Source organism: Pongo pygmaeus, chromosome 11 (genome assembly GCF_028885625.2).
Source record: "Pongo pygmaeus isolate AG05252 chromosome 11, NHGRI_mPonPyg2-v2.0_pri, whole genome shotgun sequence".
In the NCBI taxonomy this organism is placed as follows: Eukaryota; Metazoa; Chordata; class Mammalia; order Primates; family Hominidae; genus Pongo; species Pongo pygmaeus.
The window spans coordinates 102,637,535-102,650,164 of record NC_072384.2 but is presented as its reverse complement, the minus strand read 5'-3'; positions in this window follow the sequence as shown (position 1 = coordinate 102,650,164).

The following is a 12,630-nucleotide window of genomic DNA, read 5'->3' as shown; positions in this document are numbered from 1 at the left end:
TATGCCTGTAATCCCAGCTACTCAGGAGGCTGAGGTGGGAGAATTGCTTGAACCTGGGAGGCAGAGGTTGGAATGAGCTGAGGACAGGCCACTGCACTCCAGCCTGGGCAACAGAGCGAGACTCTGTCTTGAAAAAAAAAAAAGAGAATAGAAAAAAAATTGGAAATAGTTTCACTGTACTGCAGAGAAATTTCATCAAGAATTAAACTGGTTATAACAATAGTTTACATGGGTATATTCATAAATACAGGGTTCAAAATGGCAGGTCAAAATCACATATCTGATTCAAGTTCAGGGTGCAAAAAATGAGGTGAAAATAGCAAGATCAAAATGCCATTATTGACTTGATGTTTAGAATCCTGCCTAACTTCTTACCTCCTATGTAATGTTAGATAAGTCTCACTATTGGGCTCTCTCTTTATCTGTAAAATGAGAAATATAATGGCTGAAACTACCTCACCATGTTGTGGATTGAATGAGATAATGTATATAAAGTGGTTAGCATAGTGTGTGGCACCAGTGAAAGACATTTCAACCCTGCCTGTTTCAAAAATGTATCATACTCTTATTGTGTGCCAGGACAGGATCTTTAAAAATAGGTCTCCTAGTCACTAAACCACATTACTTATCTGTAAGTACATTTCTAATAATTAAAGAAATATTCAAAGCAAATCTTAGATGAAGCTACTGCAGAGCTACTCTGATTATTTCTGTATTTTAAAATATATTTTAATTTAGAAAACATTGCCCTGGCAGGGCGTGGTGGCTCACACCTGTAATCCCAACACTTTGGGAGGCCAGGGCAGGAGAATCATTTGAACTCAGGAGTTCCAGACTTTTGTGGACAACATGGTAAAACCCCCTCTCTACAGAAAAATACGAAAATTAGCCAGGTGTGGCAGCCTGTGCCTATAGTCCCAGCTACTCGGGAGGCTGAGGCAGGAGGATGACTTGAGCATGGGCAGTCGAGGCTGCAGTGAGTCCTGTTCATGCTGCTGTGCTCCAGCTTGGGTGACAGAGCAAGACCCTGTCTCAAAAAAAGGAAAAAAAGAAAAATGAAAAAAGGAAAGAAAATGTTGTCCCAATCAACTATTTGGGTATAGAGTAAATTAAAAATGCTAAAGATTGTTTAGAAAATCCAAAAAATAAAAATACTGTCCTTGTGTTTTAAAAATATTTGACATGTGGCTGGGCGCAGTGGCTCACACCTGTAATTCCATCACTGTGGGAGGCCGAGGTAGGCGGATCACCTGAAGTCAGGCATTTGAGACCAGCCTGGCCAACATGGTGAAACCCCTCCTCTACTAAAAATACAAAAATTAGCAGGGCATGGTGGCACATCCCAGCTACTCCGGAGGAGGCTGCAGTGAGCCAAGATCATGCCGTTGCACTCCAGCCTGAGTGACAGAGCAAGACTCCGTGTCAAAAAAAAAAAAAATGACATGTAAATAGCTATTTTTGTTTGGTTTATTGACCCAACAATTGCTTTATCACTTCTCGAGGAAAAAAAAGTTGCCAGTGAAGCAACAGCAGTCTTAGTTTCAACAATAATGGAGTACAGAATACCAGGAAACCATTTAGCCTGTCAGTCCTCTCATGTGAAAATAGATATGAAAAAATACACACACTTCACAGAGTTATTATGAGAACTAATTATTGCCTTTAAACTGCTTTGAAATTCCCATGTGAAAGACACTTAACTTGATCTTTATCTAGGAGCAGGTAGGTAAGGCATATATATATATGGGAAGACAACATTCATCCAAAAGTTAAAATAGGCTCTTGCTTGTGTAACCTGAATTTCTACTTGGCAAGAATGTAATTTAGCAGAGGGAATGCTATTATATACTTTTTTAAATACATGTTTCAAAAGATATAATATTCATTCATCTTTTTCATGATTTCATCCTCACATAGTATCTACATAGCAACAATAGTTACACAAAGTGCTCAATTCAGTATTCACACATATATAGCATATCAAATACTTTTGTATGGTCATGCTAGAATTATTATTATTATTATTTTTGAGACGGAGTTTCGCTCTTGTTGCCCATGGTGGAGCGCAATGGTGTGATCTTGGCTCACTGCAACCTCCGCCTCCTGGTTTCAAGCAATTCTCCTGCCTCAGCCACTATGCCTGGCTAATTTTGTGTGGTTTTTTTTTTCAGTAGAGATGGGATTTCTCCATGTTGGTCATGCTGGTCTCAAACTCCCGACCTCAGGTGATCCGCCCGCCTCAGCCTCCCAAAGTGCTGGGATTATAGGCGTGAGCCACCGTCCCTGGCCCATGCTATTATTTTTAAACCCTTTCTTGTTTTTTTGTATAACCAAAAAATATGTAATTGTTAATTGCTTTTTAACACAAGACTTCTGAAGTATTGATATGGTTTGGCTCTGTGTCCCCACCCAAATCTCATTTCAAATTGTAATCCCCACATCAAAGGAGGGACTTGGTAGAAGGTGATTGAATCATGGGGGCGTTTTCACCTATGTTGTTCTTTTTTTTTTAGATGGAGTCTTGCTCTGTTGCCCAGACTGTAGTCCAGTAGCTCAATCTTGGCTCACTGCAACCTCTGCCTCCCAGGTTCAAGTGATTCTCATGCCTCAGCCTCTCCAGTAGCTGGGACTACAGGACATGCCGCCATACCCGGCTAATTTTTGTATTTTTAGTAGAGAAGGGGTTTCACCATGTTGGCCAGGTGGGTCTCAAACTCCTGACCTCAAGTGATCCACCCACTTCGGCCTCCCAAAGTGCAGTGACTACAGGCGTGAGCCACTGTGCCCAGCCATACTGTTCTGATAGTGAGTGAGTTCTTACAAGATCTGATGGTTTAAAAGTGGCTGTTTCTCCTGCCAGCTTGTAAAGAAGGTATCTTGGCATGATTTTTTCCCGAGGCCTCCCCAGCCAGGCAGAACTGTGAGTCAATTAGACCTCTCTTGTTTATAAATTACCCAGTCTCAGATAGTATATTTATAGCAGTGTGAAAATGGACTAATGCAAGTATATAACTAAGAAAGTGAAACCCCCCATAATCCTATACCACAGAAACATGATTGCTAATAGTTTGGTATATATTCTTCCAATATTTTCCCTTTCACTAATGTGTATATAAGCAATAAATATTATATAACCTATATATATTATAAAATTAATGTGTAAATATACATATGTATATGCTATCCCAAAAGTGTGTACTGATTTATACAATTACATATATTTATGTATTTAAATAATTATTACATATAGATATAGGGTTCTATAATGCACACTATTCTGCAGGGCTAAGAATGAGGCAACAGAAGAGAGACTAGGATGTACTATTTAGGGAGGCAGTCACTCACAGGGGCTGACCCTGCACTTGTACCACCCTGATTGTGTCACCTTAAGCACTGTACCCTAGGCCAAGGCCTTGCCACACCTTAGTCCCAGTCCTGCCAGCAACTGGCTTTTGATTTTTCCCACTCAAATCTTGAAAATCTTTCCATGTAGATCTATCTCTTCAGTGGCGTTATAATCTTCCACCTTATGAATAGATCATAACTATTGATCCAATCATTTTTGAAGGACATTTGATTTATTTCCAATTTTCTGATGAACATCCTTGTGTATACATCTGTGCCCACTTTTACTAGAATTTTGGTATGCCAAATTTCTTTTTTTTTTTTTAGACAGAGTCTCGCTATGTCACCAGGCTGGAGTGCAGTGACCTGATCTCGGCTCACTGCAACCTCCGCCTCCCTGGTTCAAGTGATTCTCCTGCCTCATCCTCCCGAGTAGCTGGGACTACAGGCACGCACCACCACGCCCAGCTAATTTTTGTATTTTTAGTAGAGACGGGGTTTCACCATGTTGGTCAGGATGGTCTCGATCTCTTGACTGCATGATCTGCCCACCTCGGCCTCCCAAAGTGTTGGGATTACAGGCGTGAGCCACTGCACCCAGCCCATACTTTCTTTTTATAACAGAAGTTACTTTGTCCTTAAAAATATTTGTACTAATTTACATTACCATCAAAAGTGTCTCTTTCTTAACTGTCTGACCAATACTGAGTATTATAAAATGTTTAAAGCTTCAGCAGTTAGTAGGTAAAAATAATTGTTTATTTCGGTTTGATTTTATTTTTATTTATTTATTTTTTTTGAGACAGAGTCTCGCTCTGTCACCCAGGCTGGAGTGCAGTGGTGCAATCTTGGCTCACTGCAGTCTCCACCTCCTGGGTTCAGGCAATTCTCCTGCCTCAGCCTCCCGAGTAACTGGGATTACAGGCATGCACCACCACACCGGGCAAATTTTTGTATTTTTGTAGAGACGAAGTTTCACCATGTTGGCTGGGCTGGTCTCGAACTCCTGACCTCAGGTGATCCACCCACCTCGGCCTCCAAATGTGCTGGGATTACAGGCGTGAGCCACCGCACCTGGCCTGTTTTGGTTTTAATTTGCATTTTTTAAAGTGATGTACGGGCATTTCTCTCTCTTAAACATTTGTAGAAGCCAGGCATGGTGGTGAGACTGCAATCTAGAAGATCCCTTGAGACCAGGAATGAGAGGCTGTGTTTTTATGGAGTCCAACATATCAGTCTTTTATGGCTTCTCGGTTATGTGTTCAGAGAGCCCTTCTTCATTCAAAACAATTGTTATGACAGCTTTATTTGAGATATAATTCATATTTCATAAGATTTGCCTTTTTGAAGTACACATTTCAGTGGTTTTTATATAATCTATAATTCAATCTTCACCACTACTTAATTTTAGAACACTTCATTACTGCATAAAGGAACCCCTTACCCATTAGCAATCACTTCCCAGTGCCCCCTCCCTCTAGCCCCTGACAATCATCAACCTACTTCCGTCTCTATGGATTTGCCTACCCTGGACATTTTATATAGATGGAATTACACAATAAATGGCCGCTTGTGATTGGCTTCTCTCACTTTGCATGTTTCAAGTTTCATCCATTTTGCAGCATGTATCAATACTTAATTCTTTTTTCTTTTTTTTTTTTTTGACACCGAGTCTCTGTTGCCCAGACTGGAGTGGAGTGGCACAATCTCGGTTCACTGCAACCTCCACCTCCCAGATTCAAGTGATTCTCCTGCCTCAGCCTCCCACGTAGCTGAGATTACAGGCACCTGCCACCATGCCCAGCTAATTTTTGTATTATTTTTGTATTATTTTTGTAGGTTTCAATTATGTTGGCCAGGCTGGTCTTGAACTCCTGACCTCGTGATTCACCCGCCTCGGCCTCCCAAAGTGCTGGGATTACATGAGTGAGCCACTGTGCCCGGCCACTTAATTCTTTTTTATGATTGAATAATATCGTTTATCCATCTATCCATTGATGGTCAATTGTTTTTTTTTCCCCACTTTTTAGCTATTATAAATAATGTTGCTATAAACATTTGTATTCGAGTTTTTATTTGAACACCTGTTTTTAGTTCTTTAGGGTGTATACCTAGAAGCAGTATTTTTGGCTTATCTGGTAATTCTGTTTGACATTTCAAGGAACTTCCTGTTTTCCGAAGGAGCTATACCATTTTACAATCTCATCAGCGATATATAAAAATTCCAATTTCTCCACATCCTTCTTAACACTTGTTATTGTGTATCATTTTTATTTTAACCACCGTAGTGGGTATGAATGGGGATCTCACTGTGGCTTTGATTTACATGTCCCTAATGGTTAATGATGTTAAGTATCATTTCATGTGCTTATTGGCCATTTGTATATCTTCTTTGGAGAAATGTTATTTCTTTATTGGCCAGGCGTGGTGTCTCATGCCTGTAATTCCAGCACTTTGGGAGGCCGAAGCAGGCAGATAACTTGAGGCCAGGTGTTTGAGACCAGCCTGGCCAACATGGTGAAACCTCGTCTCTACTAAAAATACAAAAATTAACCAGACATTGTGGTTCATGCCTGTAGTCCCTGCTACTTGGGAGGCCGAGGCAGGAGAATTGCTTGAATCCCAGTGGTAGAGGTTGCAGCAGTGAGCCAAGATCGTGCCACTGCACTCCAGCCTGGGTGACAGAGTGAGACTTCATTTAAAAAAAAAAACTTATAACTTAACACTGTTGTCATTAAATAATTAACTGTGATTAGATTATAATGAACATAACAGGCACTCAAATACTTGTTTAATAAAAAAAGAATGAATTGAAAGAGAATAAAGCAGAGAGACTTTTTTTGGCTGCTGTTTACCAAAAAACCTAAGTGACAACTGATAAAGGTCTGAGCTAAGGCTGAAAGGATGGATTCTCAGATACTTGGGGAGTAGAATTTACTCCTCTTGCATTATTAAAACCTGTAGGTCAACTTTGTCCAATTCACAATGCCCTCAGGACCAAAGCAGCTCCCTCATTCACAGTGATAAATTTTTATGTTCCAGGTATTGTTCTAAGTACTTCACATGTATAACTCATTTAACACTCACAGCAACTTTTCAATCCATCCTGTTGACCAGAACTAAATCAAATGGGGTTTCTATGGCCAAAGAAGGGGACAGTAGATATTTGGACTACCAGCCTCAACCACAGGCCAGCAGCCTTGTGTTTCCTTGTGTCTTAGTCTTTGCTCTTACTTTGGAAATTAAACTCAAAGTTAGCTGGAAAGCAATTTGAAGGAAAAAGGTCCACATATATTGTATAGGCGGCTGACTAAACATCAAGTAAAGTCAATGAGCCTGGTGTGTGTGTATAAGCAGGCATGTGATGAGAAGGGTAATATATACTTGGTTTTCTAGTTACCATTGTTGCTCAACAAACTATCCCAAATCTTTGTGTCTTAAAATAATAATCATTTATTTTGCTCACAAATCTGTAATTGGAGGAGGGTTCAATAGGGATGGCTTATATATGCTCTAAGATGTCTAGAGACTCAGCTAGGAAGACTTCAGGGCTGAGGGTGACTTGGCAGCTGGGACTTGAATTGTCTGAAGGCTTGCTCACTCACATGTCTGGTGGTCGATGCTGCCCCTCAGACTGGACCTCAGTTTGTGCTGTCATGTGACTTTTCCATGGAGTTGTTTGGATTTCCTTTCATCATAATGGCTAAGTTCTGAAAGTGAGCATGCCAAGAGGCCAAGTTGGAAGCTGCGTGACATTTTCATAATCTAGCCTTGTAACTCATATAGAGTCATGATGCAGTCACATCACTCAACGAGCAGTTCAAAAAACTGGGAAATATGTTTTAAAATCACCAACACTTAGTGTATACATATACACTCAATGAGAAGCTTCAAAAAACTGGGAAATATGTTTTAAAATCACCAACATTTAGTGTTGGTTATTTTATACCAACACTAAATGTTGGTATTTTATACACGGTATTTTATACACAGTAGCCTCAAAGCCCTTTTTCGGCCCCCTAATAATGGTTCAATACAGAAAAATGGTCTCCAGACTGTGGTAGCCACTGTGAAGTCTGGATTCTTTTTTTTTTTTTTTTTTTTTTTGAGATGGAGTCTCACTCTATTGCCCAGGCTGGAGTGCAGTGGCACCATCTCGGCTCACTGCAAGCTCCACCTCCCGGGTTCCCACCATTCTCCTGCCTCAGCCTGGGCCCTGAAGTTAGATTACCTGAATTAAAGTCTCAGTTCTGTCATTTTCTAGTTTTGTGACCTTGAAAAAGTCAGTTAGCCTGTTTTAAGTTTTGTTTTCTTTGTTTGTTTTTGTTTTGTTTTGTTTTTGGAGACAAGTTCTTGCCCCTGTTGTCCCAGCTGGAGTGCAGTGGCATGATCACTCACTGCAGTCTCAACCTCCCAGACTCAAGTGATGCTCCCACCTCAGCATCCCAAGTAGCTGGGACTCCAGGTATGAGCCACCACGTCTGGCTAATTTTGAAATTTTTTTTTTTTTTTAGAAAGAACATCTTACTACATTGCCTAGGCCGGTCTCAAACTCCTGGGCTCAAGCACTCCTTCCATCTCAGGCTCCCAAACTGTTGGGATTACAGGCATGACCCACCATGCCCTGCTGCTTTAAGTTCTTTATATGAAAAGTAGAGATAATGGGCTGGGCGCAGTGGCTCATGCCTGTAATCCCAGCACTCTGGGAGGCCGAGGCGGGTGGATCACGAGGTCAGGAGTTTGAGACCAACCTGACCAACATGGTGAAATCTCATCTCTACTAAAAATACAAAATTAGCCAGGCGTGGTGGTGGGCACCTGTTATCCCAGCTACTCAGGAGGCTGAGGCAGGAGAATCGCTTGAACGCAGGAAGCAGAGGTTGCAGTGAGCTGAGATCACGCCATTGTACTGCAGCTTGGGCAACAAGAGTGAAACTTCGTCTCAAAAAAATGAAAAAAAAAAAAATCTGCTGGGTGTGGTGGTGGGCGCCTATAATTCCAGCTACTCAGGAGCCTGAGGCACAAGAATCATTTGAATGTAGGAGGTGGAAGTTGCAGTGAGCCGAAATTGTGGCACTGCACTTCAGCCTGGGCAACACAGTGAGACTCTATCTCAAAAAACAAACAAACAAACAAACAAACAACAAAAAACTAAGGCGAGCTCAGGGAGGACAGAAACCTCCCGTGGAGCAGAAGGGCAAAAGCTCGCTTGTTGATTTTCAGTACGAATACAGACCATGAAAGCGGAGCCTCATGAAAAAAGAAAAAAAAGTAGAGATAAATATTATCTTCCTCATGGGCTTATGATAAAGGTTAAATTAATTAATACATGTAAAACATTTAAAAGAGTGCCTGGCATGTAGTAGAATTACTTAATAGATGTTAGTCATTATTATCAAGGCTTCTTAATTTGGAATGTATAGAGGAGCTTCTTGAATGCTCTGAAAATATTTTAAATATGTTAAATAGATTACTTTAAATACCTATTATCTTTATTTTAAAATAGTCTGGCCTGGACTGGAAGGAAACACACCAATAAATATTAATAAGAGTTATTGTAAATTATTGTTTGTTCATTGGTTATTTTAAATTTTATACTTTAAATTTTCTGTACTTTCCAAATGTTTGATAATCTCCAATCTTACTTTTATAATCAGAAGTTTTAAATATTTTAAGTACAGAAAAAAAATCTCACAGATATTGAGACACTTTATTTAAAAAGACTACATCAGAGAAAATGAATCAAATATCATCATACTTTTCTACTTTAACACCCAGTGCCAAAATACAGTGAAGTAACATCTGCGAAGTTTGAGGGAAAATGATTGTGACCTAAGAATCCTGTATCCAGTTAAGCTGTACTTCACATGCAGTCCGACAGAAAAGTACTGTCACACCTTCTCCATTCATTCAAGGACCCAGAAAATATACTACCCATGTACACTTTATAGAAAAATATTATTCAGAGAAGTACTCTAGCAGACCTCCTAATTTGGAGGTTAAGTTAAATAATTATTTAACTTAAAAAACGCTTGAGGTGGGTCATGGTGGCTCATGCCTGTAATAATGCCAGCACTTTGGGAGGCTGAGGTGGGAGGATAACTTGAGGCCAGGAATTCAAGGCTGCAGTGAGCTATGATCATGGCACTCCTTTCTGGCCTGGGTGACGGAGTGAGACCCTGTCTGTAATAAAGCTAACAAACAAAAAACGCTTGAACAGGAAAAGCTATAATAAAATAAATGGAAGTAAACGATGATCAACGCCAGGCATGGTGGCTCAGGCCTATAATCCCAGCACTTTGGGAAGCCAAGGCAGGAGGATCGCTTGAGTCCAGGAGTTCCAGACCAGCCTGAGCAGCACAGCAAAAATGTCTACCAAAAAAAAAAAAAAAAAAAAAAAAAAAACCAGGCCGGGTGTGGTGGCTCACCTCTGTAATCCCAGCACTTTGGGAGGCTGAGGCGGGTGGATCACCTGAGGTCAGGAGATCAAGACCACTCTGGCCAACATGGTGCAACCCTGTCTCTACTAAAATACAAAAAATTAGCCGGGCGTGGTGGTGCGCACCTGTAGTCCCAGCTATTCGGGAGTCTGAGGCAGGAGAATTGCTTGAACCCGGGAGGTGGAGGTTGCAGTGAGCCGAGATTGCGCCACTGCACTCCAGCCTGGCAACAGAACAAGACTCTGTCTAAAAAAAAAAAAAAAAATTAGCCAGGCATGGTGTCACATGCCTGTAGTCCCAGCTACTCAGGAGGCTGAAGTGGGAGGATCATTTGAACCCAGGAGGTCGAGGCTGCAGTGACCCATGATCGTGCCACTGCACTCCAGCCTGGGTGACAGAGTAAGACTGTCTCAAAAAAAGAAAAGAAAAAAGAAAACAATAATCAGGTAATACAGAGTTTAACCCAAATAAGTTATAACAATACAAATCAACTAAGTTTCCCTACTTATTTACTCAAAGTTTCTTGAGAAAAAGAAACAAGATAACAAAGAAGGAAACAAGGACTCCTTTGCTGTCTGCTAGGCATTTTTCAGTGAAGTTCCTTCTCAGCAAATAACACCCACTCACTCACTTAAGAAATTTTCATCATAAAGCAGAGGTGGGAAGAGATCAGCCCTCAGGTGTTTGGGCTGCACTACAGCTGCTGATCAACTGCCTTTAGTGACGCAAGCCAAGTTATAAACAAAGGGTGAACCTCAATGTCTGTGCAGGACTCAACTTGATAGGAAATCAAGGGAATTCAAAAACAATCATCCAACATTACATGGTTTGGCCCTTTGTTTTTCAGAAAGCTGTAATTTTTCACAATCTTTGCCTGGAACTTTCTGTTACTGGCTATATCCCTTCCTGTGGATTCTTTTAAAAGTTTCTCATTGTCACCCTGAGGGTTAATTTGTTCCAGAAGAACAAGGAAAATAATGCTAGACCTCATCAGGATGCCTGGATTCTAGTCCAGCTCCGCTAATTAGGAGAGTGATCCTTGGATTAGTGATCAAAATATTTTTGAGTCGAAGTGTCTTTATCTCTCACAACTTCAGTCAGGGTCAAATAAATTAATGAATGCAAAAATGTCCACTGAACATTCTAAAATGCTATATGATATGGTTTGGCTCTGTGTCCTCACCCAAATCTTATGTTGAATTATGACCTTCAGTGTTGGAGGAGGCCTCTGGTGGGAGGTGATTGGATTGCGGTGTGATTGCATCATATTTCTTTTTCTTTTTCTTTTTTCTTTTCTTTTTTTTTTTTTTTTTTGAGACAGAGTCTCGCTCTGTTGCCCAGGCTGGAGTGCAGTGGCGCGATCTCGGCTCACTGCAAGCTCCGCCTCCCGGGTTCCCGCCATTCTCCTGCCTCAGCCTCCCGAGTAGCTGGGACTACAGGCGCCCGCCACCACACCCGGCTCATTTTTTGTATTTTTTAGTAGAGACGGGCTTTCACCATGTTAGCCAGGATGGTCTCCATCTCCTGACCTCGTGATCCGCACGTCTCGGCCTCCCAAAGTGCTGGGATTACAGGCGTGAGCCACCGTGCCCGGCCAGTCTCAGGTAGTTCTTTGTAAGTAGTGTGAGAACAGACTAATACACTATATAAATGTAAAATACTATTGTTACTTTTTTACTTTGGAATCATTATTATTAAAACAGTCTTGATAGCTTGACACCTTTTGTTTACCCTTAAGATTAGTATCCATGTCAGTTTCATCATCATCACGTGTCGAACAAGTGCCAGGCATTTTGGGAGCTTTAAGCCAAATCTTCCCTTAGATAAACAGAGTTATCTTTCCCACTTCCACCCCTACTCTTCTTTCCCAAAACCAGCAACCCAAGAGTCTTATGCTATCTTGCAACCTTCAATCAATCAGTAAAGTGAGCCAATACAATAAATTTATATGAAGATTTAGTGTTATCCCTAATGTGTTATTCTTAACTGGAATATTACTTTTTTTTTTTTTTTTTTTTTTTTTTTGAGACAGAGTCTCGCTTTGCTCTGTCAGCAGGCTGGAGTGCAGCGGCGCGATCTCGGCTCACTGCAACCTCCACCTCCTGGGTTCAAACGATTCCTCTGCCTCAGCCTCCCGAGTAGCTGGGACTACAGGCATGTGCCACCACGCCCAGCTAATTTTTGTATTTTTAGTAGAGATGAGGTTTCACCATGTTGGCCAGGATGGTCTCAATCTCTTGAGATCCGCCCGCCTCAGCTTCCCAAAGTGCCGCGATTACAGGCATAAGCCACCACTCCCGGCCATCCTTAACTGGAATATTTCTATTTCAAAAAGAAATTTTATAATTAAATAAAGTTCATGCTATTCCCTCCACCTGAGAAAACCTTTTTGTTTTCACCTGGCAAAATTCTAACCATCCTTCAAATCCCAGTTATCTTGCAATCTTCCCAGTGAAACCTTTCTAGACTTGTTTAAGAAATTTGCCATTCCCTCCTATGGATCTCCACTCACCTTTGCACATTTTTGTTTGTTTGTTTGTTTGTTTGTTTTGAGACAAGTCTTGCTCTGTTTGCCCAGGCTGGAGTGCAGTGGTGATCTGTTGCCCAGGCTGGAATGCGGTAGCGCGATCTCTGCTCACTGCAAGCTCCGCCTCCCAGGTTCACGCCATTCTCCTGCCTCAGCCTCCCGAGTAGCTGGGACTACAGGCGCCCGCCACCATGCCCGGCTAATGCTTTGTATTTTTAGTAGAGACGGGGTTTTACCGTCTTAGCCAGGATGGTCTTGATCTCTTGACCTCGTGATCCACCTGCCTCGGCCTCCCAAAGTGCTGGGATTACAGGCTTG